This window comes from Triticum urartu, chromosome 2 (assembly GCF_003073215.2).
Source record: "Triticum urartu cultivar G1812 chromosome 2, Tu2.1, whole genome shotgun sequence".
NCBI classification, from domain to species: domain Eukaryota; kingdom Viridiplantae; phylum Streptophyta; class Magnoliopsida; order Poales; family Poaceae; genus Triticum; species Triticum urartu.
In genome coordinates, this window is record NC_053023.1 from 631,504,050 (window position 1) to 631,514,168 (window position 10,119).

Genomic DNA, 10,119 nt, shown 5'->3' on the forward strand with positions numbered 1-10,119 from the left:
CAAAGTTTTGGCAGAATTCTGCAGAGTCAAGGAGTTGATGAGTCGACTGGTCAGGACTAACTTGCAAACAGTAAAATGGTCGGGTAAAAAGGGGGTACCTTCGAGCATAAGGAAGAGTTTCTTGACGAGAGCTTTAAGATAAGCCTCCAAATCGTTCCTCCTACGAGTTATGCTTTCCAGCTGGTCGTTCAGAGCCACTTTATCTTTTTTTAGACGAGTCGCCTCTCAATTGGATTCAGTGAGAGACAACTTCAACTTGTTGATTTCCTCCTCTAGCGCTCCAACCGAAGCCAGTTTCTGGTCAGCAAGGGCAGTCTTCTCCTGAGCCTCCTTCTGTGCAGTTGCAAGGTCCAAGTCCTTCTTCTCCAGGGCCAGCCTCATTTTCTCTGCAAAATACACATTTAGATCAAACAGAAGAACGAAGAGATAACTTGAAGGATGGTCAAGATAAGCAGTCAACAGGTCGTTACCTTCCGTACCAGCGACTTCATCTTGAGCCTTCTTTAAGTTCCGCTGAGCCAACTCTAGGTCAAGGTTGAGTTGCCTCTGCTTTTCCTCAAATTCGGCGAACTTGGAGATAAGCGTATAAGATTTCTATAGTGAGTAAAAGACATATCAATCGACAAGAACAAAGATTATTTACTTCCGAGTGAATAAAACTTCAAGACTACTCAGATCCCAACCGACTGCCAGCAGTCAACTGCGGTCTCTGAGACTACACCCAATGGGTGCACTTAGCGTGCCCCCACTGGTTCGGATTCCACTCGGCTGGTCCGCCCAGACCGAGTACAAAAAAAGAAGGGAGAGAAAGAAGTGCTCAGACCCCAACCGACTGCCAGCAGTCGACTGCGGTCTCGGGGACTACACCCAGTGGGTGCACTTGGCGTGCCCCCACTGGTTCGGATTCCACTCGGCCGGTACGCCCTGGCCGAGTAAAAAAAGGATGACAAAGCACCCAGTGGGTGTATAATCTCGAAGTGCAAGACAATGAAAGATTGCGCGAAGGAAAATATTCGGGTAGCATATCCTAAAAGAACAAGTTCAGTCGGAAGTAACTTACCTGGACATTGGCTCGAAGAGCCGCGCTGGCGTTATAAGCAGCTTGTCTGCTTTTGTGCACCGCCTTCACCCGCTCCATCATTATGCCAGCCTGACGAATGGCCTCCACAGCGGCGTCCGACTGGCTTTCTAGAACATGATGAGTGGCAAAGAAGGGGACGGACGGTCCAGACGCACCGGCTTGGAGATCCAAGGCATGAATTTGGATGGTTGAAACAAGCTCTGGTGCAGTCGACGATGCGAGACGCGCACTCGACACTGGGTCAGCAAAGGTTACAAAAACCTTACTCGCATCTTCGAGCTGTTGAACTACCCGCTCCGCCGCCGGCTCCGACTAGGATGTCTTGCTAGCTATTGCCTTCTTCTTCCTGGGCCTCGGCAGCACGTCCTCATCATCATCTAGAAGCTCAATTACATTGAGAGCGGCTGCAAAGAAATCAGCTGACCCTAGATGAGTCACCAGAATTTAATCGACCATACAATCAAGAACAAGATCATGAGAATTGTACACGGGTTGGAGGTGACCGCATCTTCCATGTCCTCGTCTTCATACTGCTGGGTGGAAGTCCCAGAGGTGGCAGCTCTGCAAATTCCAATATTCAGTCGGTCACGTTTTGTTACACCAAGTCAACTAAAGGGTCAGGTCGGATTATTATCCAGAGATAGTAGGAATGACCACTTTGATCTTGGGCAAAGCCTTCGGCGGCTTGGAAGATACAACCTTCGGTGGTTTCGGTGCTGGAGGCGGTGCAGTCTTGGGTTGCTTCGGTGTCTTCTCAGTCGGTACTGGAGAAGACATCCGGGGGCGCTTCGAAGACTGCCCAGTCGGTGCGGCCACCAGGTCAGGGATGCTTGCCGGGTCATGAGCGTGCTTGGACCTTCTTTCTCTGTGAGGAGGCGAGTCGACCTCTTCTTCGTCACCTGGGTCGCCGCTCTCTTCACCTTCCTCTTCGTCCGATTGCCACTCGCCACTCTCGCCTCCGCTCGCCTCCCCCTCCGGATCTTGCTCCTGCTCTCCGTTGGGCATTGAATACATCTTGATAAGAGCTTGGAAGACAACAAGCAAAGCAAAAACAGTCGGTCGTCAACAAGCGGCTACATGGTTAACCAAGGAAATACTCGACAATGCAGAATCAGAACTGGTCTGGCTGGTGCGAATGGTCGAATGGAGCAACCCTCCTGGACCCCCTGGGGTTATCCTTGTTACCGGTAATGCTTTTCAGCCACTGCTCCACCGTGCTCTCGTCGACCTCCTCCGGGTGGATCCGAGTGGAATCCTCAATACTCGAGTACATCCACATCGGATGGTCATGGGCTTGGAGTGGCTGGATGCGTCGTTTAAGGAAGACCTCCAGCAGGTCCAAACCAGTCACGCCATCCCGGACGAGTTGGACCACCCGCTCGACCAAAACCTTCACATGTGCCTTCTCCTCTGGGATCACTTTTAATGCAGAGGGCTTCTCGACCCGTGCCATGGAAAAAGCAGGAAGCCCGATCGACTGACCTGGAGTCGGCTGGTCTTTGCAATAAAACCAGGTCGACTACCAGCCTCGAACCGACTCGGGAAGGATCATGGCGGGGAAAGTGCTTTTTCCTCTCATCTGAATCCCAAGACCCACGCACATCTGAATCATGTGTGTCCTCTCGTCACTCGGATTGGCTTTCTTGACCGACTGAGAACGGCAAGTGAAAATGTGCTTGAAAAGACCCTAGTGTGGCCTACAACCTAAGAAATTCTCGCACAGGGACACGTAGGCGGCAAGATATACGATGGAATTGGGAGTGAAGTGGTGAAGTTGTGCTCGAAAGAAGTTCAAAAAGCCCCAGAAAAAAGGATGGGGAGGCAGAGAAAAACCACGGTCGACATGAGTTGCGAGGATTACGCACTCACCATCTCGCGGACGTGGTTCAGTCTCTCCTTCCGGGAGCCGCGCCGATTCGTGGGGGATCAGCCCTCCCTCGACCAAGTCGTCGATGTCGTCTTGGCCGATCGTCGACCGGATCCAGTCGCCCTGGATCCAGCCGCGCGGCAGGCCATACCTTGATGAGGATCCGCCCCGGCTGGACCTCTTCCCCTTTGCCTTCGCTGTCGTCTTCTTCGCGCGCTCGAGAGCCACCGTCTTATCCTTCCCCATGGCCGCAGGCGAAACTCGACGGAGTAGAAACACCGGGAGTGGAGATGGGATGGCGGAGAAAGCAGAGGAGAAAGGAGAAGAATAGGGACACGTTCCGAGTGGCTGACCTGTGGGTCCGGACGATCCAATCAAATCCCGCAACAGTTGCGCGCGAGGTACGTGGCAAAAAAGGTGGCGCGGTGATCGAGGCGGCCTCACCTAATCCCTTCCGATTACTGCGGCTGTCGGATGTGGGGCTCCGGCAAACCCTTAAGGTTCGAACATTGGGGTGCACGCGAAGTCTTTCCTTCCTACCAATCTACGCCCTAGCTCACTATGATCTCGCGGACGAACTCGACGAACTCGCAACATAGAAAGACACGAGGTTTATACTGGTTCGGGCCACCGTTGTGGTGTAATACCCTACTCCAGTGTGGTGGTGGTGGAGTGCCTCTAGGGCTGATGATGAACAGTACAAGGGAAGAACAACCTCCTAAGGTTGAGGTGTTCTTGTGTGTAGGCTCTCGATCGGGTTGGATCAAGCTAAGATGAGATGAGATGATCTCTCAGATCCCCCACTACTATGGTGGCTAGCTCTACTTATATAGGCCCTGATCCTCTCCCCAAATATCAAGCGGGAAGGGAGCCAACAATGGTGGGCTAATTTGAAGGGGGGTAGCTAGTACAAGCTATCCTGACAAAAGTGGTCTTCGCCTGCCAAAAGCCCTGGTGGTGACGTCATCTTGGGCTCCACGATGACCTCCGTCTTGCCGTCTTCTTGGTCTTGGTCTCGTTGCACCAATATAGCAACCTTTGCCTGATGCCTCGGTACTCTTCGCCTGCGCTGGCCTCCTTAGCACCAAACAGGAAACAAGGATGTTGCGCGCGCTGGCGCCCGCCTGGTGTCGTGCGTCATGGCTCACGTCATGAGGGCCTTGCGAAGTTTGCCCTGCCTTGATATCTCCGCTCCTCGTGAGCCTGCCTGGCTAGGCTACTCCAGAGGAGGTCTTGCGTCGTCCGCCTCGCGAGTCTTGGACCTCGCGAGGGTCTTGGATGCTTTGTTGGTGAAGGTGGGACGTACGGCCTACTGGCTTGGCCACACCGTGGGCCGCAGGCAGGCAAGTCTGGGGACCCCCGTTCCCAGAACGCCGACGGTAGCCCCCGGGCCCAAGGTGCGCTCGGGCTTGGCTTCCCGGTGAAGCCAAGGGTCAAGTTCGGAGCACCGTGGGCCCCCAAAAGCCTGTGGCCTTGGTTGACGCATGGTGGTTGATTGGACGTGGGCGTCTCCGCTTCCCCATGCTGCCTTGGCAACTGCATGACTTGACAAGTCCCTGCGACATGCAAGGAAAACCATCATTACCTGCGATCGTGGGAGATGCCGGTTGCCCTTCTCTTGCTATAAATGGGGAGGGAGGGGCGGAGCCCCCGTCGCCCATCTCTTCCTCGCTTGCTTGCTTCTTCCTCCTTGCTTCACGGCAAGATCTTCATGACTCGCGGCTGGGGCGAGATCGCGAGGGTCTGCCATGTGAGGGGCGCCCTCGCGATCCACTTCGAGTACGACGGCGTCTCCATGCTCTTCTTCAAGGTCTTCGATGCTGAGGGTCACCGCCTGGAGTGCTACTCTGGAGAGGAGCGTGAGGTTGACGCGCCTCCCGCTCGCGGCCACTCCAGCAGCAGCAGCCCTTGGGAGACCAGCAGCTCTCCTGAGCTCTATGAGACTCCGGAGACAAGCGACGACAGCTACGTGCCCCCGATCTCTCGCCGCGCTCGGAGCAGAGCTGCGGCGTCCGGCCATCGCTGATCTGGATGGGGTTGGCGCCGGCCTCCCGTGGCCCACTGTTGATGATGGTGTCCACCACGGAAGGATGTAGATAGGATTCCCCTTAGTATCAGCCTTTGTTTCCTGCGAAGAATCATGAATTACCCCGTGGGGGCATGTAAGGGTCCGTAATGTCTTTTGTGCTTATCTTCCCTGTTATGAAAATTTGGTGAACGCATGTCCCGTTAAGTCTCGGTCCCCCCTTTCTTTCCTCGCGATAGCTTGTTGCTCTACGCTGACAGGTCCCGGTCCCTATGTAGGCTACAGCCGTCGCTGGTATGCCAGGTCACGTGCCATGGTCAAGGCCAGGAGGTGTGCGGCCCGAGGTCCAGTAAGAGCCCCTGAGGCGCGATGCTCAGGAGGTCCCCCTTAGCGCTCAAGCAGCCATGGTAAGGCGAGAAAGGGAGTTGACGTGGCCGCAACAGTGTTGCGGCAAGGCGTGAGTGACCATTAGGCCCAAACATTTAGCCGATCCGAGTGTGGGACTTATCTTGTTGATCTCGTGGCGACTCCAGACATTGCGCTGGGGCTGCGCGCCTACTCGTGCGGCATAGCTAGGCTGGCCCATACGAGTTTCCCTCCCCTCATGCTCTCCTTAGTGCTCTGCATCCTCAGGTCCCGGCCCTCGAGCGAGCCAGCTGCCGCTGGTATGCCAGGTCGCGATGTCGTGGTCAAGGCTAGGGGATGAGGGCTGGAGAGCCAGTAAGAGCTCCTGAGTCGCGATGCTCAGGAGCCCCCCTTTTAACGCGCAAGCGAATTGCATGAGAGAAAAGGAGACTCGCGGTGCCGCCTGCTATCCTTCCCACGGGATCCCTATGAATAGGCACAAGAAGAAAGACGGTTTGCCGTTACAGTTGTCAGCCTGCCGCTGGTTGCTCTGAATGAGGTGAAGGCACTAAGGGACTGGTGAGGTGACGTGCGTGGGGCGTGCCGCGAGCCAGAGCTCGACCGCTCAGATTTGTCGGTGTGGCAGGGACGAACCCATGCACCAGCGCCGTGCGTGTGTGGAGGCCCCGGGGGGCAATGATCGAGCAGGTGATAGCAGTTGGCAGGTTAAGCATGGAGAGCAGATCAATTCGGGTAAATGCAGGAAGATACATGCCACCGGGTCCGGCTCGAGCGGCTTGGGGATGATGCAGCCCGAGGGGCGCCCCCAACAAGGTAAGCTAAAGACATAAGCAAAAGGGATACATGCCGCAGGGACGGACCCATGCGGCCTAGGAATAATGCAGCCCGAGGGGCGCTCCCAGCTAAACGAGCTTGGAAGATGTCACCTGGTTTTCTAGACGAAGTAGAGTTAGTGCAGCTGAAGACGCGCGTTGAAGAAATGACTCCTCATGAGCCACCAGAACCCTGAGCCTCGGGAGGCTCTGGGGGCTCGGGAGGTTCCCTGAAGACCGTCTCCATCTCCTCTAGAACGGCGTGGTACCTGGCTTCTTGAGCTGCCAGGATACGTCGCATGTTGCGATGATAGGCCATCGCCACACTTGGCAAGCCAAAGGGCATACGAACGTAGCTGTGCGGCGGGCCCTCGTAGCAGCCCACACGCGAAAGCCAGAAACGCTCCTGAGATGCGGCCCTGTTGAGCCCTAGGACGTCGATGCAGACGCGCAGCCCAGCATCCTCGCCAGGATGCGGAGCTGCGCCTTGTGGGCGGCCGTCGCCGCGCATGGCTCTTGCTTCTTGTAGTTCCTGGGTGGTCTTGGTGATGAACTCCTGAGTGGTGGGCACTCCTTGCCCTGTGCTCTCCTGAGGGTCACGTGCCGCGAAGCATGCCTCCAAGTGGTGCGCAAGCGCCTTCCTCATGAGGTTGGCAAGGTCTGAGGCCCTCTAGAAGAGAGCCCCCGAGCCCTGCCTGAGGAGGGCGCCGGGCGCGCCTTCCTATGCGATGGGGGGAGGCGTCCCTGGAGCGGGCACTGGTCCTGACGAGGCTCCTGTCGCGACGCCATCCTCTTGAGGTCCTGCACGGCACGGCTGCTTCTTTCTGGGAATGGCCTCCAGAGGGCCTTCATTTCTGTTGTCGGGGTCGTCGATCACTGCGACTTGAAAGGCGCGCCCGAGGGAGCACACCGCATCCCTCTCTTCACACGAGACCGTGATGACTCCTCCGCTTCCTGGCATCTTGAGAATGTTGTAGCCGTGATGAGTGACTGCCATGAACTTGGTCAGGGCCGGATACCCGAGGATGGCGTTGTACGGCAGGCGGATGTGCGCGACGTCGAAGTCGATGAGCTCGGTGCGGTAGTTCTTGCGCTCCCGGAAGGTGACAGGCAGGCGGACCTGCCCTATCGGTGTGGTGGAGCCGTCGGTCACTCCCGAGAAAGGCTTGGTGGGCTGGAGCTATTCATAAGGCACTTGGAGGTTGTCGAACATGTCGACGGACAGGACGTTGAGCCTTGCGCCGCCGTCGATGAGGGTCTTGGTGACCTGCACATTGTTGATGACTGGGGAACACAGCATAGGGAGGGCGCCGGCGATGGCCGCGCACTTGAGCTGATCAGCCGAGTTGAAAGTGATGGCGCATTGGAACCACCTGAGCAGGCGCGTGGCCTCGAGTTTGGGGAGCGCCGCGTTCACCTCGCGAGCAAACTGTTTGAAGATGCGCTAAGAGGCTAGGGCTTGGGCGCCACCCAAGATGTAGGCGATCGCACGCGGCTCCTAGAAGCCCCCAGCCCCCTCGTCCTAGTGGTGGTCGTCGTTCCTTCTTGGTGGCGGCAGCGGGGGAAGACCGATGTTGCCCTGGGGGCGATCCTCACGCGGCGGGTCCCTCCAGGTGGCCTCGCGAGGTTGGTCCTGCCAGCGGTCCTCACGAGGCCGGTCGCGCCACTCCTGGCGCGGGCCACGGTCGTCCCAGCGTCCGCCTCCACGTCCTCCTCCGCGGCCGTAGCCCCGGTCGCTGCGCTCAGGGCGTTGACCGTAGCGTCCTTGTCGTATGGCTCTGAGCTCTTGACAGTCGCTGGTGTTGTGGGTGTTCAGGTTGTGGAAGGCGTAGAACGGTCGGCCGTTCTTGGATGACTCAAGCTGATCTCTGCGCCGCTTAATGTCGGGCTCCGCTGCAAGCACAACTACCTCCTTGCGCTTCACGTCCTTGGCCTTGGCCTTGTTCTCCTCCGCTCCCACGGCTGGCAGCTCAAGGAGAGAGAGGCGCCCCTCCTCAGCTCTTGCGCACTTGGTCGCCAGGTTGAACAGCTCCTGAGATGTGCAGAGCTCCTCGTGGATGGCGAGCTCTTCCTTCATCTTAACGTCGCGGACACCGTCGGAAAACGCGGAGATGATGGCCTCGTCCGTGACCTTGGGGATCTTGAGGCGGGTGTTGTTGAAGCGCTGGATGTACTTCTGGAGGGTCTCTCCTGGTTGCTGCCTGATGCGGCATAGATCACCCGCGGCCGTAGGGCGGTCGCGAGTGCCCTGGAAGTTGGCGACGAAGCAGTCGCGCATCTCGTCCCAGGAGGAGATCGAGCCGTGCTGCAGATTCAGGAGCCAAGAGCGAGCTCCATCCTTGAGAGCCATGGGAAACCAGTTCGCCATGACCTTTTCGTCGCCGTTGGCCGCTTCGATGCTCAACTCATAAAGCTGCAGGAACTCCGTGGGGTCGGCGGTGCCGTCGTAGCGAGGAGGCAGATCCGGCTTGAACTTGCCCGGCCAGGCAACGCTACGCAGTTCGGGCGTGAAGGCGCGGCAGCCAGCCATGGTTGCCGGGGCCCACTTCGGAGGTGGAGTTTGGCCTTGACGAGGTGCGCGCTGCGCCGCTGCGGGCGGTGCGCGGTCTTGACGAGGTGGCGCAGCGCAGGTGCAGCTTCTCGCGGCCGCAGAATTTCTTGGCAGCTTCTCTCTTCGTGCACGGGCGCCGGGCGCGGCAGATCACGTCGCAGAGCCACGCGCCTTGGTGCCGTCTTGGGGCTGAAGTGGTGGAGACACGCCATGAGCCCCGTCGCCCGCGGCTTGTTGAGGGGGAGGCAGAGAGGGGGACGGCACCGGAGAGCCCCCCGCGGCGCGGACAAGCTCGGCGATGCGTTCGAGCCACTCCTTGTAGAGGTCGTCGACGGGGCGGTAGCGCAAGAGCTCGTTCGCCGCGAGGAGCGCGGCCCGTGCCTCCACGGGAGCGCGGTGCGCGTGAGACGAAGAACCGGCAGGGGTCAGTGATGGAGTGGCGGTGCGGCCGTCCTGCCGCACCGAAGGATGCAGCAAGGACGCCTGCTGCTCGTTCCCCGCCGGGCCGGTGGTAGCATTGGCTGCGGGGGACAGAGAACGGCGATGTGGCCCGCCGACGGGAGCCGTCTAAGCGACGCGGGCGGTGAGGGCAGCCCGACGCTCAGCTCGAGCACGGCGTGCGTCCGCCATGGAGATGACGGAGCGACGGAGCGACGAACTGATGGAAGGGAAGCTACGGCGCACCCCTACCTGGCGCGCCAAATGTCGGATGTGGGGCTCCGGCAAACCCTTAAGGTTCGAACACTGGGGTGCGCGCGAAGTCTTTCCTTCCTACCAATCTATGCCCTAGCTCAGTAAGATCTCGCAGACGAACTCGACGAACTCGCAACATAGAAATACACGAGGTTTATACTGGTTCAGGCCACCGTTGTGGTGTAATACCCTACTCCAGTGTGGTAGTGGTGGATTGCCTTTAGGGCTGATGATGAACAGTACAAGGGAAGAACAGCCTCCTGAGGTTGAGGTGTTCTTGTGTGTAGGCTCTCGATCGGGTTGGATCAAGCTAAGATGAGATGAGATGATCTCTCAGATCCCACACTACTATGGTGGCTAGCTCTACTTATATAGGCCCTGGTACTCTTCCCAAATATCAAGCGGGAAGGGAGCCAACAATGGCGGGCTAATTTGAAGGGGGACAGCTAGTACAAGCTATCCTGACAAAAGTGGTCTTCGTCCGCCAAAAGCTCTGGTGGTGATGCCGTCTTGGGCTCCGCGATGACCTCCGTCTTGCCGTCCTCTTGGTCTTGGTCTCGTTGCACCAATATAGCAATCTTTGCATGATGCCTCGGTACTCTCGCCCGCGCTGGCCTCCTTAGCACCAAACAGGAAACAAGGACGCTACGCCCGCCTGGCGCCCGCCTGGTGTCGTGCGTCATGGCTCACGTCACGAGGGCCTCACGAGGTTTGCCCCGCCTT